Source organism: Triticum aestivum, chromosome 1B (assembly GCF_018294505.1).
Source record: "Triticum aestivum cultivar Chinese Spring chromosome 1B, IWGSC CS RefSeq v2.1, whole genome shotgun sequence".
Taxonomy (NCBI): domain Eukaryota; kingdom Viridiplantae; phylum Streptophyta; class Magnoliopsida; order Poales; family Poaceae; genus Triticum; species Triticum aestivum.
Window position 1 is genome coordinate 342,931,946 of NC_057795.1, and position 25,503 is coordinate 342,957,448.

A 25,503-nucleotide genomic window follows, 5' to 3' on the forward strand; every position below is an offset into this window, starting at 1 on the left:
GCCACGTCGTCGTGCTACCGGAGGACTCGAGCTACTACTTCACCATCGCTCGCTAGATCGAGGAGGTGAAGGCGTCATCAAGCCATATGTGTGTTGAACGCGGAGGTGCCATCCGTTCGGCACTTGGATCGGGAGTTCGCGGGGCTGATCCTGATTGGATCGCGAAGACGTCCGACTACATCAACCGCGTTTCTTAATGCTTCTGCTTAGCGATCTACAAGGGTATGTAGATCCAATCTCTCCTCTTGTAGATGGTCATCTCCTAGATTGGATCGTTTTGAGCATAGGAATTTTTTTGTTTCCCATGCAATGTTCCCCAACAGTGGCATCATGAGCTTGGTCTATGCGTAGATGACATCACGAGTAGAACACCTAGGAGTTTGTGGGCACTGATATTCAGATTGCTTCCTTCCTTAGTCTTTTCTTGATTTGGCGGTATTGTGGGATGAACCGGCCCAGACCAACCTTACATGTCCATGTACATAAGACCGGTTCCATCGACAGACATGTGACTTTGTTGCATAAAGATGACTGGTGGGTGTCTGTCTCTCCCACCTTAGTTGAATCGGATTCGACAAAGGCGGTCCTTGTAGAAGGTTAAATAGCAACTTCCATATCACCGTTGTGGTTTGTGTAGGTAAATAATCGTTCTTGCTAGATACCCATAGCAGCCGCGTAAAACATGCAACAACAATTAGAGGACGTCCAACTTGTTTTTGCAGGGTATGTTGTGATATGATATGGCAAAAGACATGATGAAATATATTTTATGTATGAGATGATCATGTTTGTAATAGTTTATATCGACTTGCATGTCGATGCATACGGCAACCGGCAGGACCCATAGGGTTGTCTTTAATTATTGTATGACCTGCGTGTCAATCATTAAGCGCTATGTAATGCTTTACTTTATCGCTAAGCAGTAGAAATAGTAGTAGAAGAATGGTTAGCATGACAACCCCGATGGCAACACAATGATGGAAATCATGATGATGGAGATCATGGTGTCATGCCGGTGACGATGGAGATCATGCTAGTGCTTTGGAGATGGAGATCATGCCAGTGCTTTGGAGATGGAGATCACACAAGTTGATGGTGATATCATGTCACTTATGATTTGCTTGTGATGTTAATCCTTTTATGCATCTTGTTTTGCTTAGGACGACGATAGCATTATAAGGGGACCCCTCACTAAAATTTGAAGATAAAATTGTGTTCTCCCCAAGTGTGCACCATTGCGAAAGTTTGTCGTTTTGAAGCACCACGTGATGATTGGGTGTGATAGACTCTACGTTCACATACAACGGTGCAAGCCAGTGTTGCACATGCGGAACACTTGGGTTAAACTTGACGAGCCTAGCATGTACATACATGGCCTCGGAACACAAGAGACCGAATGTTCGAACACGAGTCATATAGTAGATATGATCAACATGGAGATGTTCACCATTGAAACAACCTCATCTCACGTGATGATCGGACTTGGGTTGGTGAATTTGGATCGTGTTTGTCGGTGTCAAAACCGGCGGATCTCGGGTAGGGGGTCCCGAACTGTGTGTCTAGGCGGGTGGTAACAGGAGACAAGGGACACGATGTTTTACCCAGATTCGGGCCCTCTTGATGGAGTTAAAACCCTACGTCCTACTTGATTAATATTGATGATGTGTGTTAAAAGAGTGGATCTACCACGAGATCAAGGAGGCTAAACCCTAGAAGCTAGCCTATGGTATGATTGTTGTTTGTCCTATGGACTAAAGCCATCCGGTTTATATAGACACCGGAGAGGGATAGGGTTACACAGAGTCGGTTACAATGGTAGGAAATCTACATATCCGTATCGCCAAGCTTGCCTTCCACGCCAAGGAAAGTCCCATCCGGACACGGGACGAAGTCTTCAATCTTGTATCTTCATAGTCTTGGAGTCCGGCCGATGATGATAGTTCGGCTATCCGGACGCCCCCTTGTCCGGAACTCCCTCAGTAGCCCCTGAACCAGGCTTCAATGACGACGAGTCCGGCGCGCATGTTATCTTCGGCATTGCAAGGCGGGTTCTTCCTCCGAATAATTTATAGAAGATTGTGAACACCAGGATAGTGTCCGGCTCTGCAAAATAAATTCCACGTACCACCGTAGAGAGAATAACATTACACAAGTTCAATCTGCTGACGTATTTTGTGGCGTGACGTCATACCACTACCAAGCCTTTACTCAAATTGTTTTTATTGTTCCACCTCCGCGCGTTTAGCGAAGCGGTTTCCTTGGCACGTCTTGTCGAAGCAGAGATCGTGTTCCCCTTATTCCGGGATTCCCATCAATACGGACGTGGGTAACCCAACCGCGCCATTGATTGTGACGCTTGGGAGATAAGCGAGTTTTACCAGGCCGGTGGGGACACATGTTTTTGTCCGCCCATATAAGGGGATAAAGATCCAACCCTTTTACCTGCGCCTTCTTCCTCCTTGGCTTATCCATCTCCGCGAACTCGAGCTCCAGCGCCCAAGTCCGCACTTCTCACCTCAACCTTCTCCAACTATGTCCGGAGCGGGAGGCAAGTGGATGGCCTCCTCCGTCACGGAGGGGCAGATCCAGAAGCTGCGCGACGCCGGATATTTGTCCAGCGACATCGCGCACCGGCTCCCCGACGAGGGAGAGCTCATCCCCACCCCCAGGCCCCATGAGAGGGTAGTATTTCTTCCCCATTTCCTCCGCGGACTGGGCTTCCCACTTCATCCCTTTGTCCGGGGGCTCATGTTCTACTACGGCCTAGATTTCCATGATCTGGCCCCGAATTTCATCCTCAACATCTCGGCGTTTATCGTCGTGTGCGAGGCCTTCCTCTGCATCCAGCCCCACTTCGGCTTGTGGCTCAAGACCTTCAGTGTCAAGCCGAAGGTTGTGAAGGGCAGCCAAGCGGAGTGCGGAGGCGCCATGGTGGGCAGGATGTCCCACGTTACGTGGCTGGAGGGCACTTTCGTGGAAACCATTAAGGGGTGGCAATCGGGGTGGTTCTACATCACCGAGCCGCGTGACCCTGATTGGGCAGCGGCCCCCGAATTCAGATCCGGCATCCCTACACGGCTCACCTCCTGGAAAGAGAGTGGCCGGATCTGGGGGATTCGGAGGAGCTGACCGGACTCCAAGCCTGTATCCAGAAGCTGGTGGACAAGAAGCTCAAGCTTGTCAACGTAGTCCAGGTCATGCTCATCCGCCGGATTCTCCCGTGCCAACGACGGGGCTTCAACATGTGGGAGTTCGATCCGGCGCAGCACCAGACTCTGAGCGGGCTCTTCGACACTACGTACGAAGATGTCTGGAAGGTGCTGTTCAAGGGCGCCGAGGCTCCCGCATCCGCTACCGAAGATCGCGGATTCCGCTCGCAGCGTCCAGCTGACGAGGTAAGTGATTTTGCCACTTGTTTTCCATAGTTTGACTCTATGCGGGATCTAAACTCCCTTTACCTTTGACAGGACTGGCTGGCGAAGGCCGAACGGACTATCTGTCCGGCCCCATTGCCAGAGGACCCAGCGGACGCCCGCCTAACGGGGCTGCTGGCTCCGGCACCCCACGTGGTGCCGGAGAAGAAGGCCAAGAAGAAGGCCACGGGGACTCGGAAGAGTTCCCGTTTTCAGGTGCTATCGGATGATGAATCCGAGGCCGACTCCTCCCACCAAGGCGAGGAGGAGAAGAAGAAAGCCTCTCCCCCAGCGGGGGGAGGGAAGAAAAGGAAGGCCTCCCCAACAAGGGAGGCCGAAGGGTCCAAGAAGGGAAAAACTCTTCCCCCGGACTGCTCCGCCAACGCCAGTGACGACGACGAGGACTGGCCTCCAAGGGCCAAGCCCTTGGCGAGATCGTAAGTATCCGGACTCCCGAATAACTTCAAGGTTTTTCCTTTTCGCCACATAATGTCTTTTTAATGCCGCATACAACCCTGCAGTCCGCCCAAGGATGATCTTCCCGCTTCGTCGAGCGGGTCCTTAGGTGCGTCGGATATGGATTCCCTTCCGACTGCCTCCACCCCCCGTGCCGCGGACGATGCCGAGGTGGGATCCCAGGAAGGGACCCACCAGGAGGAGGAGGCCCCGGAGGTGTCACAGGACAACCTCCCGGACTTTGCACCGGACTCGGCCCCGGAACCCACAGTGGCTCCGGAGTCCGGCGGGCGACCCCTTCGCAAGAAGGGCAAGACCGTGACGCCGGCTGCCTCCGTCCAACCGGAGGTGCCGGATAATTTGCTGGAGGCGCTCAACGGCGCCTCCATCGAAGAGGAACACCGCACTGTTATGAGTGCGGTGATTCAGAAGGTGCAGCTCGCCAAGAGCGGGCTGACCGAAGCCTGCAGCAGCCTTCTAACAGGCTTTGAGGTAAGAATTTCGATATGTATAAAATGGTACCGCATAGACAGTAGCCCCTGATGCTCGGTTCGGTGTTCGGAAAGAAAAGCCGGACTGAGGATCTAAAAAGATATACGCAGGAGTCATAAAAAATATGTCAATATGGGATTGCAGGCTGTGCTGCTGACCTCTGCCGCACTGACTGCGGAGGTCAATACTTTGAAGGAAAACCTCGAGCGGTCCGAGAACGAGCTCGGCCGTGCCAAGAAGCAGCTCGAGGACAAGGAAGGTGAGTAACACCTTATTAAAATTGTACCTTACAGAAAAGGATTTTGGTTGCAAAAAGAATGACAAGGATAACGTGGGTATTGCAGGGGCCACTAACGAGGTGGCGACCCTGAAAGAGGCGGTGGCCGCGGCCGAACGCAATGCGGCCGCGGAGCGCACCGAGCGAGAGAAGCAGGAGGCGCGGGTGGCGGAGGTACAGCAAGAGCTCCAGGATCTCGTGAAAAAACATGAGAGCCTGGAGCGTGACTCGAAGACTCAAGAGTCTGAGCTTGCAACGGCCCTTGAGAGTGCCAAAGCCGCTAAGGCCGAAGCCTACAAGGCCCTCCAGGAGATTGAGGCGGTGAAGAAAATAGCAGCGGGTAAGGCATTTTTCATGCAAAGTAAGCATGTGAGTGTTAATTACCTGTTGCTTACCCGAATTCGGAGCTCTCCAGGAGCGTTCGCAGATCTTCCTCGCAGCGTGTCCGATGCTGCCGCATTCTACCGGGCCGAGGAGGGGAGCTCGACGGAGAAGGTCTTCTGGTCTCAGTATGCTGAGGCCGGACATCCGGTGCCCCTTAGCGACCAGCTGAAGCAGCTGGTCGAGCTCCACAAGGCGGCCGAACAGGCCATGAAGGGCCTCATAGTTCGGCTGTGGCCTAAGGAGGCCATGCCTGGGAGCTACTTCGGCCTGGTGCGGCGGCTGGTGGATGCGTGCCCGTGGGTTGAAGTCATCAAGCACTCCGCCTGTATTGAGGGTGCCCGTCGGGCCCTTGCCCGCGCAAAGGTGCACTGGGGCAAGATGGATGCCCAGAAGCTTGTGACGGACCCGCCACCAGAGGGCAAGGAGCATCGCACGCCCGAGATGTATTATAAGAGTGTGCTGAAGGGCGCCCGCACTATTGCGGGGGAGTGCTCCAAAGATGTAATTTTTGAGTAGACTCGCATTTTGTTATCCTGTGCGCTGAAAACTTAGTTCATATGCGCTAAGCAACGCTTGTTAATTTAAAATATTACCTTCTGTGCGGCTGTTTATCAAATCTGAGAGATGGCAAGTCGTCGGCTTCAGCCCCCATGCCACGAGTGCTGGGGTGTTCGGGATAAACTTGAGCACTCTTGTTCCCATTTTTGGGTCCATCTAGGGAGGCGCTCAACACAGCGAACAAGGCAACCGGACTTATAATGCTTGAACACTCTCACTTAGCCATAGAATTCTATAATTTTAAATTTCGGCGAAGCCCCTAGTCTTCGGAAGGCCGAATTTGGGGCGCTATCCACGCCTGGGCCGGACAAGATCCGGCTCCTCGCTCTAAGCGGCATAAGTCTTTAAGGACTCGCAAAAACCTCTCGAACAGCGACCGGCTCTCGCCTCATCATGACGGTCAGTTTTAGCTTTCTCCACTGAGGCGTTAACCCAGCTCAACTGGGGCGCAATCGCAGTGGTTCTCCCAGTGCTACCTTAGCCGATACAACGGAACGTAAGGTACCAAAACATGGGAGCCGGGCAAACCCAACTATTGACCCAAGACATGATTCGGAGCCGATGCATATAATGCTATAAGTTCGGGGTGCCGCACTTGTGAAAGTGTTCGGACTTATCACACCATGATGCGGGAAACATAAGCCCCTGGTGTACACACCGTACCAAAGTGTACGGATGCGACATGTTGTAAATGAACATATGTATGAAAAAGAAATGCAATTATAAGCAAAAAGGTGCTGCATTGTTTTATTCAATAAGTGCTGCTATGAATGCAGAACGATACAAATAGTGCGATAAGCAGGGGATGGGACTGTTAAACATGTCCCCCTCCAGGAGTAGGCTGCGGATTGGTGTATAAAAATGCTTGTAATGGAGACCACCTGTATATTCGTTGTAGCCTTTATCCTTCCCTGGCTGTTGCATCGTGAGTTCGGCAGGTCTGCTACCGGACAGGGCCTCTGACGAACGGAGTCCTGTGGGTAAAAAATAAAAGGTAAAAAGAAAAAAAGAACGACACACTTAGGAGCCCCTGGTGTGGTTGAGCCGCAGTCTGGGCTTATCGTGGTCGTGCCCCTCTCCCCATGCCCATGGTATCTTTAGAGCATAATGGTGTACGCTAAGGACCTGTTTTGACGTTTTGCAGGGGCTAGGGTTGGGGCCGCACTGCTACGCGTGCTCGGAACGTGCCAGGTGGTCTTGTTGTAGGTTACTCCGGGCGCGCTTAGCTATGTCCGGCCGCTTAACGGCCGGACTCGAGAATTGCCTTAAGAGGCTGCATTGTACTTCTGCCATGAGAGCCGCTGTATGTTCCTCCGTTCGGAGAGAACGTTCAGTGTTTCCGTTGACCGTGATGACTCCTCGAGGGCCTAGCATCTTGAGCTTGAGGTATGCGTAGTGCGGCACCGCGTTGAACTTTGCAAACGCGGTACGTCCGAGCAAGGCATGATAGCCGCTGCGGAACGGGACTATGTCGAAGATTAACTCCTCGCTTCGGAAGTTATCCGGGGATCCGAAGACCACTTCCAGTGTAACTGAGCATGTACAATTGGCTTCCACACCTGGTATGACGCCTTTAAAGGTCGTCTTGGTAGGTTTAATCCTTGAGGGGTCTATGCCCATTTTGCGCACTGTATCCTGATAGAGCAGGTTCAGGCTGCTGCCGCCGTCCATCAGGACTCTGGTGAGGTGAAATCCATCGACGATTGGGTCTAAGACCAATGCGGCGAATCCGCCGTGGCGGATGCTGGTGGGGTGGTCCCTTCGGTCAAAAGTGATCGGGCAGGAGGACCATGGATTGAACTTCGGGGCGACTGGCTCCATCGCGTATACATCCCTGAGTGCACGCTTCCGCTCCCTTTTGGGTATGTGCGTTGCGTATATCATGTTCACCGTCCGCACCTGTGGGGGGAAACCCTTCTGTCCTCTATTGTTCGGCGGTCGGGTCTCTTCCTCGTCATCGCTATGCAGCCCCTTGTCATTGTTTTCGGCAATTAACTTGCCTGCCTGCTTGAATACCCAACAGTCCCTGTTGGTGTGGTTGGCTGGTTTTTCGGGGGTGCCGTGTATCTGGCACGAGCGGTCGAGTATTCGGTCCAAATTGGACGGACCCGGAGTAGTTCTTTTGAATGGCTTTTTCCGCTGACCGGGTTTAGAGCCTCTGAATCCGGCATTGACTGCCGTATCCTCACTATTGTCGCCGTTGATGCGGCGCTTGTTTTTGTTACGACGCGACCTGCCATTTCGGTCCTTGAAATCCGGACTGCCAGAATTTTTGCTGAGGTTGTTGCTGCGTGCTAGCCAGCTATCCTCACCCGCGCAGAAGCGGGTCATGAGTGATGTGAGGGCTGCCATGGATTTCGGCTTTTCCTGTCCCAGGTGCCGGGCAAGCCACTCGTCGCGGATGTTATGCTTGAAGGCCGCGAGGGCCTCCGCATCCGGACAGTCGACGATTTGGTTTTTCTTGGTTAAGAACCGTGTCCAGAATTGTCTGGCCGACTCGTCTGGCTGCTGAATTATGTGGCTTAGGTCATCAGCGTCTGGTGGTCGCACATACGTGCCTTGGAAGTTATCGAGGAATGCGGCTTCCAGGTCTTCCCAACTCCCAATTGACTCTGCTGGCAAGCTGTTAAGCCAATGCCAGGCTGGTCCTTTAAGCTTGAGGGGGAGATATTTGATCACGTGAAGATCGTCACCGCGGGCCATGTGGATGTGAAGAAGATAGTCTTCGATCCAAACCGCGGGGTCTGTTGTGCCATCGTAAGATTCGATATTCACGGGTTTAAACCCTTCGGGGATTTGATGATCCATTACTTCATCTGTGAAGCATAGTGGGTGTGCGGCGCCTCTGTACTGGGCGATATCACGACGGAGCTCGAAAGAACTTTGTCTGTTTTGTTCGACCCGGCCGGACTTACTGTGTCCGGCGCGATGGCTATCGTCACGTACTGTGGGGCGCCCACGCGATCCATAGATCGATCTTGATTGTCTTGCCTTATCCTCCAATATATCTCGCAAGTCCGGAGCGTTCCCCTGTGGCCTTGTGCTTTTTGAGCGATGCTGGGGTACAGGTCTAGTGAAGGGCCTAGAGGCCTCTTTGTCGCGACCACGGGGTGGTCGGTCAGCCGTATTGTCTCCTGGTGATGCGGGTTCATGCGCTTCCTCCTCTAATCGGGGGAGCAGCTTGCGTTTAGGGTAGCTTTTGGAGGGGCGTTCGAGCTCATGCTCTTCGGCCGCGAGGACTTCAGTCCATCTGTCGGCTAGCAGATCTTGATCAGCTCTAAGCTGTTGCTGCTTTTTCTTGAGGCTGTTCGCCGTGGCCATAAGCCTGCGTTTAAAACGCTCTTGTTCGACGGGATCCTCAGGCACGACGAATTCATCGTCGTCGAGGCTTGCCTCGTCTCCGGAGGGAGGCATATAATCCTCTACCTCTTCTTCTGCCGCTCTCTCATGAGGGCTGGCATCTCCGTCCTCCTGCGCTGCATCTTGCTGGAGTGGGTTGTCTTCGGCACTGTCCGGTGTATTATTATCTCCGGTGCCGGAGTCTTCATTCTTGCTGTGGCGGGATTTAGAGCGGCGCCGCTGACGCCGGCGCTTGGGCTGCTTCTTGGAGGGGTCGTCCTCCGCTGTTTCTTCGCCATTCCCATCCTTTGGGATATCCACCATGTATATGTCATATGATGAGGTGGCTTTCCAGTGCCCAGTAGGCGCTGGTTCTTGGTCGTCTCCAGCATCTTCGTCCATACCGTCGATGTCTTTGGAGTCATAGTCGAGCATGTCGGTTAGATCGTCGACAGCGGCTACCAAGTGGGTGGTGGGTGGGCTTTGAATTTCTTCGTCGTCCGCATCCCAACCGTCTTGACCGCAGTCCGGCCAGGGCTCTCCTGATAACGAGAGATACTTTAGCGAACTCAAGATGTCGCCAAAAGGTGAGAGTTGAAAGATGTCCGCTGCGGTGAACTCCATGATCGGCGCCCAATCGGATTCGATCGGAGGGGGCGCGGGAGGTTCGGAGTCCGGCAAGGAGTCCGGTGCCTCGGAGTCACGGGCTTCATGAGGGACAAGGTCATTGTTCGGCTCTATCGCCGTAGGGGTTGCAGCTCCCGAGGCGGTGTCTAGCCATCCGTCCTCGACCTGCGCCGCCGGCTCCGAATTGATGATCGGAGCGGGCTCGAGTGCGGCCTCCAGGGTACTGTCCGGCTGCAGAGCTAAATCATGCTCGCCATGACAGTGCGGCACGCTCGGATGTGGCTCGAATCCATCGAGGATCAAGTCCCCGCGGATGTCAGCCGTGAAGTTCAAACTTCCAAATCTGACCTGATGGCCAGGGGCGTAGCTTTCGATCTGCTCCAGACGGCCAAGTGAATTGGCCCGCAGTGCGAAGCCGCCAAATACGAAGATCTGTCCGGGGAGAAAGGTCTCACCCTGGACTGCATCGTTGATGATGGTCGAAGAAGCCATCGAGCCTATCGGTGACGACACAGAGGAACTCTCAATGAAAGCACCAATGTCGGTGTCAAAACCGGTGGATCTCGGGTAGGGGGTCCCGAACTGTGCGTCTAGGCGGATGGTAACAGGAGACAAGGGACACGATGTTTTACCCAGGTTCGGGCCCTCTTGATGGAGGTAAAACCCTACGTCCTGCTTGATTAATATTGATGATGTGTGTTACAAGAGTGGATCTACCACGAGATCAAGGAGGCTAAACCCTAGAAGCTAGCCTATGGTATGATTGTTGTTCGTCCTATGGACTAAAGCCATCCGGTTTATATAGACACCGGAGAGGGCTAGGGTTACACAGAGTCGGTTACAATGGTAGGAAATCTACATATCCATATCGCCAAGCTTGCCTTCCACGCCAAGGAAAGTCCCATCCGGACACGGGACGAAGTCTTCAATCTTGTATCTTCATAGTCTTGGAGTCCGGTCGATGATGATAGTTCCGCTATCCGGACACCCCCTAGTCCGGAACTCCCTCAGTGTTACACTCGGACAACCAGAGGGATGTTAATTTGAGTGGGAGTTCTTAGGTAATATGATTAATTGAACTCATTATCATGAACAATCATCTAAAGTTGCATTTGAAAATTTATGTTGTAGATCAATGGCTCGCGCAGTAGCTCCCCTAAATTTCAATGTGTTCTGAGAGAAAGCTAAGCTGAAAGATGATGGAAGTAACTTTTTGGACTGGTCCCGTAATCTGAGGATTATCCTCACGGCTTTCCATAAGTCTTATGTCCTTGATGCACTGCTTGGTGCGCCACCCCCTCCAGCGACTGTGGACGTTGTGAACGCCTGGCAGATGCGTGTTGATGACTACTCAATAGTTTAGTGCGCCATGTTGTATGGCTTAGAGCCGGGACTTCAAAGGCGTTTTGAACATCATGGAGCATATGAGATGTTCCAAGAGTTGAAGTTTATATTTGAGAAGAATTCCCGGATCGAGAGGTATGAGACCTCCGATAAGTACTATGCTTGCAAGATAGAGGAGAACGGGTCTATCAGTGAGCACCTACTCAGAATGTCTGGGTACTACAACCGTCTGGCTGAATTGGGAATTGAGATCCCGCCAGAGGCTGTCACTGACAGAGTTCTTCAATCGCTACCACCTAGCTACAAGAGCTTTGTGTTGAACTATAACATGCAAGGGATGAACAAGTTAGTCTCCTAGCTGTTCGCAATGCTGAAAATCGATGAGTCAGACATCCAGAAGGAGCATCAAGTGCTAATGGTGAATAAAACCACTAGTTTCAAGAAGAGAAAGGGAAAGAAGGGAAACTTCAAGAAGGGTGGCAAAACAGTTGCTCCTGCTATGAAGAAACCCAAGGCGGGACCCAGGCCAGAAACTAAGTGCTTCTATTGCAAAGGAACTGGCAACTAGAAGTGGAACTACCCCAAGTATCTGGCCAACAAGAAGGGGGATAACATCAATAAAGGTATATATGATATACATGTTATTGATGTGTACCATACCAACTCTCGTTGTAGTGCCTGGGTATTTGATACCGGTTCGGTTGCTCACATTTGCAACTCAAAGCAGGAACTATGGAATAAACGGAGGCTGGCAAAGGATGAAGAGACGATGCGCGTGGGAAATGGTTCCAAGGTTGATGTGATCACCGTCGGCACGCTCGCTCTTCGATTACCATCGGGATTAGTGATGAACCTGAATAATTGTTATTTAGTGTCTAATTGAGCATGAACATTATATCTTGATCTTGTTTAATGCGAGACAATTACTCATTTAAATCAGAGAATAATGGTTGTTCTATTTATATGGTAATATCTTTTATGGTCATGCACCCATTGTAAGGGGTTTATACTTATTGAATATTGATAGTGATAATACACATGTTCATAACATTGATGCCAAAAGATGTAGAGTTAATAATGATAATACCACTTTCTTGTGGTACTGCTGCTTAGGTCATATTGGTGTAAAGCGCATGAAGAAACTCCATGCTAATGGACTTTTGGAGTCACCTGATTTTAAATCACTTGACACATGCGAACCATGCCTCATGGGCAAGATGACTAAGAACCCGTTTTCCGGAATAATGGAATGAGCAAGTGACCTGTTGGAAATCATACATACTGATGTGTGTGGTCCAATGAGCACTGTTGCGCGCGGTGGATATCATTACTTTCTCACCTCACTGATGACTTGAGTAGATACATATATATTTACTTGATGTAGCATAAGTCTGAAACGTTTGAGAAGTTCAAGCAATTTGAGAGTGAAGTTAAGAATCATCATAACAAGAAGATTAAATTCCTACAGTCCGATCGAGGAGGAGAATATCTGAGTTATGAATTTGGCAATCACTTAAGACAATGTGGAATTGTTTCACAGTTGAAGCCACCTAGAAGACCACAACGTAATGGTGTGTCTGAATGTCGTAATCGTACCTCACTGGATATGGTGTGTTCTATGCTGTCTCTTGCCAATTTGCCACTATCATTTTGGGGTTATGCGTTAGAGACAGCTGAATTTACTTTAAATAGGGCACCATCTAAGTCCGCGGAGACGACGCCATATGAACTGTGGTTTGGCAAGAAACCTAAGTTGTCGTTTCTTAAAGTTTGGGGCTGCAATGCTTATGTCAAAAGGCTTCAGCCGGAAAAGCTCGAACCCAAAGCGGACAAATGTGTCTTAATAGGGTACCCAAAAGATACGGTTGGGTATACCTTCTATCAGGTCTGAATGCAAAGTGTTTGTCGCTAAGAATGGGTCCTTTCTCGAGAAAGAGTTTCTCTCGAAAGAATTGAGTGGGAGGAAGATCGAACTTGATGAGGTTGTTGAACCTCTACTTCAACCAGTGAGTAGTGCAGCGCAGAAAGATGTTTCTGTGACACCTATGTTAGTTGAAGAGGAAACTAATGATAGTGATCATGAAGTTTTAGATCAGGTTACTATCAAACCTCATAGGTCGACAAGGGCACACACAACTCCTGAGTGGTACGACAACCTTGTCTTAGAGGTCATGTTGTTGGACAACGATGAACCTACGAGCTATGGAGAAGTGATCGTGGGTGCAGATTCCAACAAATGGTTGGAGGCCATGAAATCCGAGATGGGATCTATGTATGAAAATAAAGTATGGACTTTGGAAGTATTACCTGAAGGGTGAAAGGCCATTTAGAATAAATGGATCTTCAAGAAGAATACAGATGCTGACGGTAATGTCACCATCTATAAAGCTCAACTTGTGGCAAAGGGGTTTTCACAAGTTCAAGGAGTTGACTACGATTAGACTTTCTCACCCGTAGCAATGCTTAAGTCCGTCAGAATCATGTTGGCAATAGTTGCATTTTTCGATTACAAAATCTGGTAGATGGATGTCAATACAGCGTTCCTTAACGGTTTCCTTAAGGAAGAGTTGTATATGATGGAACCAGAAGGTTTTGTCGATCCAGAGAATGCTGACAAAGTGCGCAAGCTCCAGCGATCCATTTATGGACCGGTGCGACCATCTCGGAGTTGGAATATTCGCTTTGATGAGGTGATCAAAGCATTTTGGTTTATACAAGTTTATGGAGAAGCTTGTATTTACAAGAAAGTGAGTGCGAGCTCTATAGTGTTTTTGGTGTTATATGTGGATGCCATATTGTTGATTGGAAACAATATATAACTTTTGGAAAATATGAAGGAATATTTGAACAAGAGTTTTTCAATGAAGGACCTAGGAGAAGCTGCTTTCATATTATGCATCAAGATCTATAGAGATAGATCAAGACGCTTGATAGGACTTTCACAAAGCACATACCTTGATAAGATTTTGAAGAAGTTCAAAATGCATCAGTCCAAGAAGGGGTTCTTGCCTGTTTTGCAAGGTGTGAAGTTGAGTCAGACTCAATGTCCAGCGACTATAGAGGATAGAGAAAAGATGAGTGTCATCCCCTATGCCTCTACCATGGGCTCTATCGTGTATGTGATGCTGTGCACAAGAACGGATGTCAGCCTTGCCATAAGTATGGCCAGAAGGTTTCAAAGTAATCCAGGAGTGGATCACTGGACGATAGGGAAGAATATCCTTAAGTACCTGAAAAGGACTAAGGAAATGTTTCTCGTTTATGGAGGTGATCAAGAGCTTGTTGTAAAGGGTTACGTTGATGCAAGCTTTGACACTGATCCAGATGACTCTAAGTCCCAAACCGGATACATATATATTCTAAATGGGGGAGCGGTAAGCTGGTGCAGTTCCAAGCAAAGCGTGGTAGCTGATTCTACATGCGAAGTGGAGTACATAGTTGCCTCGGAGGCAGCAAAGGAAGGTGTCTGGATGAAGCAATTCATGACAGATATTGGAGTTATGCCCAGTGCACTGGACCCGATGACTCTGTTCTATGACAACACTGGTGCCATTGCTCTAGCCAAGCAACCAAGGTTTGACAAGAGGACCAGACACATAAAGCGATGCTTCTTTTCCATCTGCGATTACATCAAGGAGGAAGACATAAAAATTTGCGAAGTGCATACAGAACTAAATGTTGAAGATCCGTTGACTAAACCTCTTCCACAGGTAAAGCACAATCAACACCATAACTCTATGGGTGTTAGATTCATTACCATGTAATGCTAGATTATTGACTCTAGTGCGAGTGGGAGACTGTTGGAAATATGCCCTAGAGGCAATAATAAAGTGGTTATTTTTATATTTCCTTGTTCATGATAACCGTTTGTTATACATGCTATAATTGTATTGACCGGAAATTCAAATACATGTGTGGATACATAGACAAAAACATGTCCCTAGTAAGCCTCTATCGGACTAGCTCGTTGATCAAAGATGGCTATGGTTTCCTAGCCATGGACATGAGTTGTCATTTGATCACTGCATGTGAAGTATATGTTCCTATGACCATGAGATCATGCAACTCACTGACACCGGAGGAGTGCCTTGTGTGTACCAAACGTCGCAATGTAACTGGGTGACTATAAGGGTGCTCTACAGGTATCTCCAAGGGTGTCTGTTGAGTTGGCATGGATCAAGACTAGGATTTGTCACTCCATATGACGGAGAGGTATCTCAGGGCCCACTCGGTAATACAACATCACAATAAGCTTGCAAGCACTGTGACCATTGAGTTAGTCACGGGATCTTGTATTGTGGAATGAGTAAAAAGACTTGCCGGTAACGAGATTGAACTAGGTATGGAGATACCAACGGTCGTATCTCAGGCAAGTAACATACCGATAGACAGAGGGAACTGCATACAGGATTAGTTGAATCCTTGACATCAAGGTTCGACCGATAAGATCTTCGTAGAATGTTTGCATCTAGGTCCCACTATTGGTTACTGACCGTAGAGGTGTCTTGGTCATGTCTGCATAGTTCTCGAACCCGCAGGGTCTACACACTTAATGTTTGGGGACGGTATAAGTATAGTTGAGTCAATATGATGGTTACCAAAGGTTGTTCGGAGTCCCGGATGAGATCCCGGACGTGATGAGGAACTCCGGAATGGTTCGAAGGTGACTTGATATATTGGACGAAGGATATTGGTGAGGGAGTCCTGGGTACGAGGGTCCTCAGGTGTCTGGCCTATTTGATATGGGCCGGATTGGTGGGCCGTGAAGATAAAGCAGAACACTACCCCTCGTGTCCGGGTAGGACTCCTGTGTGTGTGGATGGCAAGTTTGGTGTCCAGATGTACTGTTTCCATCTTCTGTAAACTGACTCTCTACAACCCTAGGCCCCTCCGGTGTGTATATAAACTGGAGGGGTTTGGTCCGTAGAGGGTATCGGAATAATCATAGGCTAGACAACTAGAGTTTAGCCATTACGATCTCGAGGTAGATCAACTCTAGTAACCCCTATACTCATCGAATACAATCAAGCAGGACGTAGGGTTTTATCTCCTTTAAGAGGGCCCGGACCTAGGTAAACATTGTGTCCCATTGTCCCTTGTTACCATTGAACCTTAGACGCACAGCTTGGGCCCCCCTACCCGAGATCTGTCGGTTTTGACACCAACATTGGTGCTTTAATTGAGAGCTCTGTTGTGTAGTCACGAAAAGAAATCTATGGCTCGCCTTGTCATCAACAACGACATCACTTCTAAAAGGAGCCTGACTTCCGGAGAGATCCTCCAGATCGGCGATTTCACCATGGGCGCCTGCATGGCCATTAAGCCGACATCATCCCCCATGATCGCATAATACCACCCCCGCATCAGCCTCGAATACTCCAAAAAGATGGATCCGTCGGGCATCTCGTCCTTAAACGAGTTGTTAGATCACATCGCCGCCCTTGGGGTTTCAATGGACTATGATCGGATCGGGCTTAAACCTTACCAAAGGGAAATCAATCTCCCGCCAATCACTCACCTGGTAGAGGTCGTCGAGGAACGAGCCGACAACACTTCTTCCCCTATATTAAAAACTAGATATGTTTGGGTCGCCGAACCCCTTGAGCCGGATACCCTTCCCTTGGATGAGATTCCTCATCCCCCGAACCCGGAGTCAAACATAGGGTCTGGGAAGCACTTGGATCTTCCTGGATCCGAACTGGTGACCTCAGAGATTTTGCAAGCTTCAGACACAAAATTGGGGCGGGACTCAAGTTTTAGCCCACCCACCCACCACAATCAGTAATCTCCAAGTAATTCAGGCCCTCCAGACATATATGACCTGATGTATGTACGGCAGCAACCTCAGAAATGGTCCGTCACTTTTGGGTAGGTTCCTACTTGTTGAAAACAAGATTAAAGATTGCTGCGATGACTATGCAGTCTTGGTCTTTCATCGCAATTGTACCGACGAGGGAATCAGGAATGCCCTCGACCGCCGTTGCATACAGAGTTTCACGGAACTATCACATTTAGTGCGTAAGTACTACACAATGGAAACCACATGGAAGGCCTAGAAAACCCAACTGGAACCGGCTGCCTTCAAGCAGTGTACTGTTTGGGCTAAACGGATACACCCTTACGAGGCATCCGACCATAAGTCTGCCGACATGAAAAATAAACCCTTTACGGGATTTAGGTCCATTCTTGATGAACTTCTCGACAAGCCCTGTCCGATACATGCGACTCCAAGCAAAAACTCAACTCACAACCTCCGAGCATGTTGGGTACTCCGGCAGGTAGCGAAGAGTGGGGAGGCCACCCTCACCACCGCCACTCCAGAGAAACACTCTCCGGAGGAGGACGAATTTAACGTCCTCACGGACTTCAAGACCTTCTCTTCAAAAAATCTGCGTAAAAAGGCACTTTGTGACCTCGCCGAAGTCCACCAAGTAACCGCAATGAGCCCATGGAACGACGCGGCAATAACCTTCGCTGCCGATGACAAACCAAAGGCCCGGTCAGTCCGAGCACCCGCCGCTCTAGTGCTAAACCCCATTGTGGACGGCTTTCGACTCACCAAAGTGCTCATGGACTGTAGCAGTGGGCTTAACCTCATCTACAAGGACACGCTTGACAAAATGCAGGTTGATAGAATACGCATCGAGAAAAGCAGCACCACCTTTCGAGGCATCATCCCCAGTCGAGAATCACGATGCTCTGGGAGAATTAAATTGGATGTAGTATTCGGCACACCTGAAAATTACAGGTCCGAAGAGTTGCTCTTCCACATGGTCCCCTTAAACAGCGGATATCAAGCCATCCTTAGGCGGGATGCTTTCTGACGATTCCAAGCTATACCCCATTACGGTACATGAAGCTTAAAATTCCAGGGCCCAATGGAATAATTACAATTTCGAGTGACCCGGATAAAGCACTCTATGCCAAAAACAAAACCACATCATTGTCCCTTGAGGCACTATCTGAGGCCTTAGCGGACGAAGAACTAACCACCATACGGTCCATGGTGGACAAGGATGACATGATTCTCGATAACAGACCTAAATCCACATCCTTCAAGCCAGCAGATGAAATAGTCAAATTTCAAGTGCACCCGGCGGACCCCAATAAAACCGCGTCCATCGGAGAACAACTCGATCCGGTGGTAGACGCTGCTTTACGCGCGTTCCTCCGTGAAAATTGGGTTATCTTCGCCTGGCACCCTTCGGACATGCCCGGGATCCCACGCAGACTAGTCGAACACAACCTCAACATAATTAAAGGATTCAAACCAGTCAAGCGAACATTGCGGTGATTTTCTGAACTCAAACGACAAGCTATGGGGAGGAGCCAGCCAAACTGCTCGAGGCCGGGTTCATTAGAGAAATCAAACACCTGGATTGGCTAGCCAACTTGGTCATGGCGCCGAAGAAGGAAAAATGCTAGCACCTTTGTGTCGATTTCAAAGACCTTAATAAGGCTTGCCCTAAAGATACTTTTCCATTGCCCCGCATCGACGAGATCATTGATGCGACCGCAGGACACGCCTCATTGTGTTTACTCGATGCTTACTCTGGATACCATCAACTTAAAATGAAGGAGTCCGACCAGGCCGCAACGGCGTTCATCACCCCGTATGGGCCTTTCTGTTTCAACACTATGCATTTTGGGCTTAAAAACGCGGTGCCACTTACCAAGCATGATCCAAACATGCCTGGAAAAACAAATCGGCAAGATAGTTGAAGCATATGTGGACGACATGGTCATCAAAACCAAACACGTCGAATCATTGGTGGACGATCTTCGCCTCACCTTTGACAACCTCCAAACATGCGATATACGACTCAATCCAGAAAAGTGCGTCTTCGGTGTCCCAGCCGGAAAGCTACTAGGGTTCGTTGTTTCGCATGGAGGAATTGAAGCAAACCCAGCTAAGATTCGAGCCTTGTCGCAATTGGCTACACCAATAGACCTAAAGCGGGTCCAAAAACTAGCACGGTGTGTGTGGCGGCTTTGAGCCGCTTTATCTCCAGATTAGGAGAAAAGCATTACCACTTTACAGACTGCTTAGACGCACCGACAACTTTGAATGGACGGACGCGACCACAGCCGGATTGGAAGAAATAAAAACCTTACTAGCAGGCAACCCAATCCTAGCTGCCCCAGGTGTTGGCAATCCTATGTTGCTTTATATCTCCACAACTCACCAGGTAGTAAGCGCACTACCAGGGAAATGCTTATACACAGGAGCTCACCAGTAGCGCTTGTTCAAGGAAAGCGCTGCCGCTACATAGCAGTAGCGCTTGGGCAGCACGGGCACTGCTAGTATGATCATAACAGCAGCGCTGAACCTATAAAATGTGCTACTACTACAATTGACAGACCGTTCCAGGTATGCTAGGGATAGTGGTAGTGCTCATGCTTTGCAAGCGCTACTACTATGCATCTTAGAAATAGCGCTTTTTCCCCGGCCAGCGCTACTGATAAATTCAGTCCCCCCTCCTAGACCAAAGTTTAGTCCCACCTCGCTCTGCGAACAGAATTTTTACCACCTTAAATATGGTGCTTCTCAAACCATCACAACCAGTTGGACTTCAGTGAACTCCATGTGTAGGATCTGTGGCCGCAATAGGAATCTTCACCGGTTCTTAAACCGACAAAGATTCCTATTGACAATTCAGATTTTGCACAAAAAGATCATTGATGACAAATGTATTTTTGTTTTTTTACATTCTTAGCCTTATTAGTAGTGCCTTTCTTCAGAAAGCGCTACTACTAAAATCTGTAGCAGTAGCGCTTTTATTCAGAAAGCGCTACTGCTACAGATTTAAGCAGTAGCGCTTTCTAGAGACAAGCGCTACAACTAAGGGCCCTTATACAAATTAACCGGCCCGCATGTGTCCTCTAACTCCCCCCCTCACACTCTCGTCCGTCGACTCTCTGTCACCTCCGTCTCCCTCGCCGCCGTCACCGTCCTCCTCCTCCACCCCAAGGTCAATTCCTCCCTCCTCCTCCTCCCCCTCCTTCTCCCTCCTTCTCCCTCTCTAGCGTCGGCGGCCCCTCTTCCTCCTCTCTCTCTGCCGGTGGCCCCCTCCTCCTCCTCCCTCTCTGGCGGCCCCCTCCTCCTCCTCCTCCTCCTCCTCCTCACTCTCCTTCTCTCTCCTCCTCCCTCCTCCTCCCTCCTCTGTCCTCCTCGCCCTCCTGCTCTCTCCTCCCCCTCCTTCCCCTCCTCCTGGCCTCCTCCCACACTCATCCTCCCCCTTTCTGTAATTAGGTTTTAGTTTTTTTTAAATGTAGGTTTTTGTTTTTAGTAAATTTGAATAGAATAAAATATGAAATTGAAAAACATAAGTAAATGTTGGTCTTTTGAATAGAATAGGAAATTTTTAGAAAATTTGAATAAGTAAATTTCAATAGAATAGGAAATTATAAGTAAATTTGAATAGAATAATTAAATGTAGCTTATGGATTTTCAATAAGTCCTAAGATGATGACAATAATGTTTTTGTTCATATTTTGTTTTTGCGGAAATCAAGGAGCCCCTGCATCATCCCCGCTGCCGTCCCCGTCACCGGCCCCTCCGACCTTGATCGAGGTGAGACCAGCCACCTCATGTTGTTAATTAATTTAGGTGTTTTAGGTGTTTAATCTTAGAATAATGTAGTATGAACCCTAGTTATGATCGAATCATGTTCAAAATGTAGGTTTTTAATTAGGTGTAGTTAATAGAATTTAGGTGTAGATAATTCGAATACTAGTTTATTTTACGATTTGGTTTTGCTTATTGAATGCTCAAATTGGAAAACTAATCCATCAAATTTGAATGCTCATATGATGTAGAAATAAACATGTATATCTTGTGTTGCTCAAATAGGATATGTGCTTGCCCAAGTGGCCGGTCATGTTTGCATGTTACACCTCCGAGTGGCCTATGTTTTGCCGGAGTGTTGATTAATTTCCATTCTGGGAAATGTTAGGCGCTCGATATGTCCTTTTCTAGCAAAGGTCATGCAAGATTTTTCCGTGAATTCTGGCATGACTTGTGTTAGAATATGTAGAAATATCGAGTGGCCTGGATTTTCTACAAAAATAATTAACGATATTTCGGGTTGACTTTAAGTCTATCGAGGCTCCACCATATATGAGAGGACGAAGAATCTCGACTGTTGTTGTGGGGGTCGTTTCTCCTTTTTCTCCTTGTGCTAGACCTTTGTTATGCACTAGGGGAAGGAGGACTAACGACCATCACCGACGGTCGCAAATGTCAGAGAGGAATCAATGAGGGAGAATCCCCACCATATATGAGAGGATAAAGAATCCCGACTGTTGTCGTGTGGGTAGCTTCTCCTTCATTCCCGTGTGCAAGACAATTTGGTGTAATGCACTCGGGAATGAAAGGAGGAGCTACCATCACCGACGGTCGAATATATACACCACGTGAGCAGAGAGTTTTCGAGTTTTCAAGAAAAGACTCGACAGACCGACAGTCAACCCGTGATGAATAATAGTGATCTAATTTAGTTTTTTAGTATATATATATTTAGTTGTACAAGTTTAATCTTTGAATTATGAACATAGGAAATGTCGTTGGACGAAAGTCCCGGGGAGTGCTCCTGGTGCGGCGACAACCGGGGTTTCTACAACAGGCCTCACTTGGAAGAAGGTCGGCGCTTCAGCATTAAGCTCGATGAGGCCTTCAATTGTGAAATGGTAAGCTACGATGCAAAGTGTTTTTTCGTAATTAAGCTTGACTTCTACTACTTCAACGTGTAATTTTCGTCTTTTACAATTCGACTAGCTTATCCCATGCCATGCAAGATGCTATGTCTTGGAGAGGTTGGGTTTTGAAGATCATGAGAGGAATGAAACAAAGAGAATTAACCTAAGGACCCATCATGGTATGGATTTTGAGGTAAATCTATACAATTCTGAGAGCGTATCCAATTTTGGTTGCCCGGGTTGGGAAGCACTTTGCAAGATGTATGATTTTCAAGAGGGTATGTTTGTCACCATGGATCTTGGACATTTGGGTCCTTGTTGATACGCTTCCAATTCTACCGCTATGTGAGTTTCTCAAACATAGTTACTAAGTAATTTATATTGTTTATTTCAAAATAGTTGACAGCTTATTTCCATTGATAGCTTATTTTCATTCTTCAAAGAATGTGCAAAAGATGGTAGACAGAACCTAGTACACCGATGGATCTGAGTTAACTTATCAAGAGAAAAATCATCTGGTCGCATTTTGTACTGACCATGAGAATTACAATGCCTATTATCAAACTCCTCCTTAGTATGGTCAATACGTGCCACTAGTGCATGTGTTGAACCACGGTAACTTCTTAGCATCTTTTGCATACTTCTAAAACTGAACTACATTGCTAACTACGAAGTTATTACTATGTTTTTAACAGAAAATCCCGATGGATTATGTGCCTCATTTGATGTATCAAAATGGTCGCCTTGATCTTTTGAACATACAACCAGGTCATCCTACGAGTCTCACCTGTCCATATCGGATTTCTAAAACCGGTGAACACATGGTAATCAAAGAATGGAAAAATGTATGGACAATCGTAAGGAGGTTCTTGGAAGCAAGATTGTGCGAAAGGCAAGAACTGGAGACAGGATAATCTCCATTCTCCATAATGGAGAGTCAGATGCTATCTTGTTTTATGCTATTTTACCTAGGAGAAGGTAGTAGGTCCTAGCTAATACTCATGATCATGTGCTAAGAACAACTAAGTAGGATTGGTTAGATGACTATGATGATGATGTGGTATCTAGTAGAAGTTGTATGATCGATGATGATGAGTATGACTTGTTATTATGATACAAATGATGAGTTATTTATTATTATAATCGATGATGCATGATGCTAAGTTGTTATATGAGCATGATGAGTTATTATATATATATATATCAGTAGGTGAAATGAACATGGATTAGATTCAAGTGGAGGCAACATGTGGTGCACATCAAAAGTACTACTAATCCAAACTAGATCAAGTTTGGATTAGTAGTACTTTCGACATGCACCACATGTTGCCTCCACTTGAATCTACTCCATGTTCATTTCACCCACTGTTATATAATAACTAATCATGGTCATAAAATCATATGATGAAAGTACTATATATAAAACCACAATGAAAATAAGATGTATTTTTAAAAATATAGGAAAAGTTAGCAGCAACGCTTTTCAGAAGAAGCGCTACTGCTACTTAGTACTATCAGTAGCACTTACAATAGGAAAGCGCTACTGCTAACTAGGTATAGCAGTAGTGCGTCCTTCCAGCGCTACTGCTACTAGTTAGCTGTAGCGCCTTAGTGGTAGCACTTGCACAAGCGCTACTACTAGCTTAAAAACAAGCGCTACTACTAGGGTTTTCCCTAGTAGTGGCGATGTACTCGTCGTCGAGCGAGGGGAAGAAGGACATAAATTCCCCATCCAAAAGCCAGTCTATTACGTATCGGAGGTCCTCACACCATGCAAATCCCGATACCCTCACTACCAAAAGATAGCTTACACGGTCTTTTTGGCATCCCAAAACCTCCGACACTATTTTCAAGAGTGTTCGATCATGGTGGCATCTGAAAGTACCACTTAACAACATTATCAACAACAGGGACGCCACTGGTCGCATAGCTAAATGGGCCATTGAGCTCTTACCGCTTGAAATAACATACAAGCCACCCCGAGCTATTAAATCTCAGGTGTTGTCCGACTTCGTCGCCGAATGGAAGGAAGCCGAACTCCCTAAGGAGTACAGTTCATACTCCAACTGGATTATATACTTCGACGGCTCTAAAATGCTAGCCGGACTGGGGGCTGGCGTCATCTTAACATCCCCTACGGGGGACACGGTCCGCTACGTGTTGCAAATCATGTATACAGATTCCAATAATGCAGCCGAATATGAGGCGCTTCTACATGGTCTCCCCATGGCTGTCTTCATGGGTATACAACGCCTAGAGGTGTGTGGCCACTCAAACCTTGCAATATCTCAGGTAAATGGAGAGATCGATGCAAAAGATCCAAAAATGTCGACATATCAAAATGTCGTATTAAAAATATCAGCTCGGTTCGTGGGATTTGAATTCCATCATGTCGCTCGAGAAAGTAACCAAGCAGTCGACATCCTTGCTCGCATGGGCTCCAAGTGCGACCCTATCCTGCCTAATACCTTTGTGGAAAGGCTCTTTAAGCTATTCGTGGTATGGCAGGGCGAGAGCAGAGACACCAGTGCGGACCTGGTCACACCCCCAGTAGTCGAACAAAATATAGATATCATCGGGGGTTCGGACGCCGAAATAGCCGTCTCTGCTCATGAGATCATGGCCGTTATTGCTCCATGGACTGAACCTTTCCTGGCCTACCTTAATAGGCAGGAGCTTCCTGATGATCAAAATGAGACCCCACTGGTACGCGTCGGTGCTATACAAATGATTTTAAACCCCTTTCCGCGACGACATTTGCAACCATCGCCAAGTGAGTGTGGGCGATAGTGGGGTTCTTCCCACATGACCCAGAAACCGTCGGGGATAGGCCCTCCTGGCACACATGTTGGCTTGTGTGTGATCGGGCGAGACATGGAAAAACCAATTGTTTCTATTCGTATGTACATCCCACACGGTGAATCCCAGAAAAATATTTCTGTTCGTATGTATATCACACACAGTCAATCCAAGGAGTATGTTTCTGTTCTTATGTACATCCCACATAGTGAATCCAGGGAAAACGTTTCCGTTCGTATGTACATCCCACACAGTTAATCCAGGGAAAATGTTTCTATTCGTATGTACATCCCAAACGATTAGACCGCTATAGTCGTGTTAAAAAGGTGGACATCAACATTTAATCTGTCCATATGTTTGTGATAGGTACGTTATCGCACACTGTTCAAGAATGTAAAATGTGTGTGGTACCTCTACTAACGCCAACGTGTACATTTTCGTAGCTGTGTGCAATTGGGACACACACGCACACTAGTTTGAAACGTTTGCCGTATTACCATGAATCGCACCACACATATGGGACGAAACCTTGTGTGCGTCCGAAGGGCATCGCAAACGTTTCACATAAAAGAACCATATGTTTTCTTTTTTCATCGCACACGCTGTTTTCTTTCTAACTGTGTGCACATTATTTTTTGGCTGTAATTTATTATTTGAATTAGAAATTTTGAAATATGAAACGTGCAATTCAAATTCTCAGCACAATGGTTCAACAATGAATCCACAAATAAAATTGTCAGTACAATATGTTCAGTAATTACAAGATTAGACAATAATTAACTATGATGAACCACAATATTTACATGCGGTAAAGGTGAAGAGATAAGTGTAAATCATTTTGACTGCCGATGTTGTTGAAGAAGCGGAATGCACATAATGTGCCTTCCTGCATGCCATAGGCACGAATAACTTTTGTCCAACCCCTTGTGATGATCGCCCATTCATCCTTCACCGCCTTCAGGAAGACTTCTAGAGCATTATCATGGTAGCATGAATTATATACTTTAACCTTAATTGCCTCCACTCCAGTCATGTAGTTTGCAAGGTAATCATCAGTAAATAGCTTTAGGAACCACTGAAAAGAGAAAAATATTATATCATGAGGTCTAATATAGT